Raw genomic sequence first — 5568 nt, 5'->3', positions numbered from 1 at the left:
TAAAAGAAGCACCTGATAACTCAAGATCATCAAGATAGTTCACACACACAATGGTAATAGCCTTTCCAATTAGTGTTCTGGACATTTCATTTACCTTAAAGCCTATGTGAAATGGTAGATTATGTATCTTCTTTAGAACAACTTTGATTACCAAAGAGCGAGAACAAAAGCCTGCACACACACACACAGTAGCTCTCTGGGACAAGAGTTAGAGAACCATGCAGTAAACGGTTTTGAGAAAAATTATACACGGTACTCTTTTGCCCTCTAGTGGTTTATCCTAAAATAATTTCTTCAACAGAATTCTCAAGGTTGTTTCTTTCATCGCCAGTGATAGTAGATAACAATATTTTGTAATATCATCAATCAATCCCACATACCATCGTATGAACCCTGGGTTGTTTTCAGTAGGGTAAACTATATAAAAATGAAAAAATAAAACGCTCAACAGTCATACACCTCTAGGTAGTAAAAGTGATCTATAGACAGAATCCGTCTGGAGTTGACTGATCTACACTCCTAGAAACAAAGCTCTAGATTTGTTCTTAAATGGGTATTTTGTACCTTTTTAGTTATAGGTACACACTTGTACTCCAGTTCATACCTCAGATAGTAACTTTCTTACATCAAATGCATTCGGAATGTCACGCCCTGACCTGAGATATCTCTGTTTTCTTTATATTTTGGTTAGGTCAGGGTGTGACTAGGGTGGGTACGCTAGTTTTGTATTATCTAGGGTTTTTGTATGTCTATGGTTTTGTAGGTCTAGGGGTTTTTGTAATTCTATGTTGGCCTGATATGGTTCCCAATCAGAGACAGCATTTCCCTTTGGTGTTTGTGGGATCTTGTCTATGTGTAGTTGCCTGTCAGCACTTGTTTGTATAGCGTCACAGTTCATTTTGTTAGTTTGTTCAGTGTTCATTTTTTAAATAAATAAGAATGTACTCAAACCACGCTGCTCCTTGGTCCGATCCTTATAACGAACGTGACACGGAAAGTGTTTAGAACGCATGTTTTTCTGCATTTTGTTATGTTGCAGCCTTATTCTTAAATGGATTCAATTGTTTTTTCCCCTCATCAATCTACATACAATACCCCATAATGTATTGTATTTACATTTACATAAGTATTCAGACACTTTACTCAGTACTTTTTTGAAGCACCTTCGGCAGCAATTACAGCCTCGAGTCTTCTTGGGTATGACACTTTAATCTCTTTGGACCCCAGGAAGAGTAGCTGCTGCCAAGGCAGCAGCTAATGGGGATCCCTAATGAATTCAAATACAAGCTTGGCACAGCTGTATTTGGGGAGTTTCTCCCATTCTTCTCTGCAGATCCTCTCAAGCTCTGTCAGGTTGGATGGGAAGTGTCGTTGCACAACGATTTTCAGGTCTCTCCAGAGATGTTCAATCACATTCAAGTTCGGGCTTTGGCTGAGCCACTCAAGGACATGCAGAGACTTGATCCGAAGCCGCTCCCAGGTTGTCTTGGCTGTGTGCTTAGGGTCGTTGTTGGAAGGTGAACCTTCACCCCAGTTTGGAGGTCCTGAGCGCTCTGGAGCAGGTTTTCATCAAAGATTTCTCTGTACTTTGCTCCGTTCTTTCCCTCGATCCTGACTAGTCTCCCCGTCCCTGCCGCTGAAAAACATCCCCACAGCATGATGCTGTCAGCACCATGCTTCACCGTAGGGATGGTGCCAGGTTTCCTCCAGACGCGACGTTTGGCATTCAGGCTAATGAGTTCAATCTTGTTTTCTTCAAACCAGAGAATCTTGTTTCTCATGGTCTGAGAGTCTTTAGGTGCCTTTTGGCAAACTCCAAGCGGGCTGTCATGTGCCTTTAACTGAGGAGTGGCTTCTGTCTGGCCACTCTACCATAAAGGCCTGATTGGTGGAGTGCTGCAGAGATGGTTGTCCTTCTGGAAGGTTATCCCATCTTCATAGAGGAATTCTGGAGCACTATCAGAGTGACCATTGGGTTCTTGGTCACCTCCCTGACCAAAGCCCTTCGACCCCGATTGCGCAGTTGGGCTGGGCGACCAGCTCTAGGCAGAGTCTTGGTGGTTCCAAAGCTCTTCCATTTAAGAATGATGGAGGCCACTGTGTTATTGGGGACCTTCAATGCTGCAGAAATGTTTTTGTACCCTTCCCCAGATCTGTGCCTATACACAATCCTGTTTCAGAGCACTATGGGCAATTCCTTCAACCTCATGGCTTGGTTTTTTGCTCTGACATGCACTGTCAACTGTGGGACCTTATATAGACAGGTGTGTTCCTTTCCAAATCATGTCCAACCAATTGAATTTACCACAGGTGGACTCCAATCAAGTTGTAGAAACATCTCAATGATGATCAATGGAAACGGGATGCACCTGAGCTCAATTCTGAGCCTCATAGCAAAGGGTCTGAATACTTATGTAAATACAGTATTTTTGTTTTTTATTTATAATACATTTGCAAACATTTCTAAAAACCTGTTTTCGCTTAGTCATTATGGGGTATTGTGTGTAGATTGATGATGACAAATATTTCATTTAATGTTTAATTCATAATCCATTTGAGAATAAGGCTGTAACGTAACAAAATGTGGAAAAAGTCAATGGATCTGAATACTTTCTGAATGCACTGTGTAGTCAATAGGTCCAAAGCTGACTTTAGATAAGGTACATGGCACAACACTTCCACTCACTGGTGGCCCAAAGAAATTAACTCAAAGCCACGCTTCCAATATAATTTCACAGTGTGCCTTGCCTTTTGTAGTGAATTCGTTCATATTCAGTCCTGCGGCCTTCACCAAGTGAGTTCCTAGGCGAATGTTATCATTAAAATGTTACTTTTTATGACAAGGCCTTATTTTGCAGGCCTAAAAAAATCTGGTAACTACAGATTTCCTGCTTATTCCCTCCCAACCGGGATTCCTCGAAAACCTGGGCATTTTGGGAAAGTTACTCGAATTTTGCAACCCTACCTGCAAATCATATTCTGCTGGCTTGGAAAGGGATGCGTAATTCCTATCAGATTCCAGCCAAATTAGGATATCCAGCATTTTCTATTCTCCCACAACCTGTATTCAGAATGAAAACATTACGAGGGAACTACCATTGAAACTGGAACAACCATTTCAGTATCGGGTGCAAAAAATCTAACTGATTACATTAGTTTAGAAAAATATGTTATTTATCTTTGTGTAGCATAAAATTACTCAATCAATCTTCGTTAATGAAAAATCACAGATATTCAAAACATTTCGAAAAAATCAATCTGCATTAGAGCATGCTGGGAAATAATTGTATTGTAATGATTATAGTACAAATGTGTATTTTAGGGTACTACCACATTGACAAAGTAATTAGTTCCTTTTGAGAATACATTATTGTACCCTGTGGTGGGTATTGAGGGTACACAAAATACAGTACGTTTGTATCTTTGAAAAAACAGAAAAGTAGCTTCACAGTAGAGTGGGATGATTGCATATTTTATATTCAAAATATAGGGTACAAAAATGTACCATTATACTGGGTTATCTGCACATGTACCCTAAAAGGTACTGAACAGTACCGTGTGAGTGTCACACCCTGGCCATATATATGCTTTTATTCTCTATTTTGGTTAGGCCAGGGTGTGACTAGGGTGGGCATTCTATGTTCATTTTCTATGTTTTGTTTTTCTTTGTTGTTTGGCCAGGTGTGGTTCTCAATCAGAGGCAGCTGTCTATCGTTGTCTCTGATTGAGAACCATACTTAGGTAGCCTTTTCCCACCTGAGTTTTGTGGGTAGTTGCTTTCTGTTTTTGTGTCTGCACCAGACAGAACTGTTTCGGTTGTGCTCATCGTCTTGTTAATCAGTGTTCAGCTCCCTTAATAAAAGGATGAACAGGTACCACGCGGCGCTTTGGTCCTCACCTTCTTCCACCTTTAGCCGTTACAGTGAGATGATTATGTGTACCTCTCTTATTATGTTTACCCCAGTGAACAATTTGTACCCTAACCGTACCCTTATATATCATTGTTTTAGAAGCTAACCCGGACGACGCTGTGTGCGCCACCCCATGACCACCGTGCAACTCGGGAGGCACATCCATAATAATTTTTCCAGAAATGTAACAGATTTTACCACTGATATGTGACAGAGCTGTGAATTCAGGAGATGCTAATAGACTACTTAAAGGGGTAGTTCTCCCAAAACTTTTGCCAACATTTTCATGTTGTAAAGACTAGGGGCGCGATTAGCAGTATGGAACGTTCCAATAGAAATAGTAGAATATGTAGAACAAACATGCATCTCTAACATGTAGAATATGGCATCACATCTCTATTCATGGCATTTCTATCTTCAACGTTCGAGAACGATTGGCAACTGAACATTGCACCACTGGCCATATTCCACGTCACGATTGGTTACTCTCCCTTTAATTAATACAACAGATGAGAGAAAGGGTGTTATGTCTAGCACGCTGTAGCGCAGCCCTCCGTGCGTCTGCTTAGAACAGCCCCCTGTAGAATGCATACAAAAACCAATATGATCCACGCAGTTTCAGATTCACAGAAATGTCCACGGAAAAAGGCTGAGAAGGATGGAGAAAAAAGCTTCACGGCTTCAAAGTGACACAGCATCGGATGATTTTTATTGATTTTGTTTAACATTTGTTTAAATGATCAGTGCTGTAGAATAACATTCTAATATTTAGTCTTGTGTAGTTTAGTGATTACAGTAATTTCCTCCATGTAGAAGTTTGAGTTTATTAACATCAAAGACAGTGACTTGGAGAAGAAGGCGGCAAAGCAGAACCAAGGCAATTAAGTGGAGCAGCTGTATAGAGCGATGGGAATTCTAGCTAAGACATGCGTAGTCTGGTCCTCATAAAGAATCACATTAAAACAGTAAAAAACACCAAGCCTGGTCCTGGATCTGTTTGTGCCATCAGGCCATGACAACAACCATATTGTTGGCTATAGAGCACAAACAGATCTGGGATCAGGCAAGAAAACATTCCTCCTTGCTTTCAGTTCCACCATCACCTAGGTCCTAAGGAATCCATGCCAATAGCTCACACTGTAATTTAAGGTTAACATTTGAAAGTGAACATGAACTGTAGCCTACTGTGGATGAAGTCACTATTGTGTGCGTGCAACTTCTCGAGTTGGCTTGAAAAACCACCAACATCAATCAATCAATGGGAAAATATTAATCGCCACCGTTTGGGTTGGGCAACATTGGACAAATGTTTCAACATTGTTTTGGGTTGCCAGGCGCCTGCTCTGTCATGATTAGGAGTCGGGCCTAAGTTTAGAAAGGCTAAGGCTATTAGTCAGACAGACCACTGCTAGTGTTCAGTCCTGACTGACCTGCTGGACTGTGTTGTCATGGTTACCACCCCATAACAAGGAAGTGGCAGCAGAGTGGTGGGGGGATGCAAGGGGAGACATTCCGTATTGAAGTCCCACCGTCTTTAGTGGCTCTGACGCAAGACCACCCATTGTCGACATGCCCCTATTAAATGAGCCCGGCAGCAGGAGGCATTGTGCGATAAGATGTGGGAGGCCGCTCTTGTAAAGGGCCATCCTTGTAAAAG

The sequence above is a fragment of the Oncorhynchus mykiss genome, chromosome 10, assembly GCF_057628025.1.
Source record: "Oncorhynchus mykiss isolate SJ-2025 chromosome 10, ASM5762802v1, whole genome shotgun sequence".
NCBI lineage: Eukaryota > Metazoa > Chordata > Actinopteri > Salmoniformes > Salmonidae > Oncorhynchus > Oncorhynchus mykiss.
The sequence above is the reverse complement of the archived record's forward strand: the minus strand, read 5'-3'. Positions refer to the sequence as shown.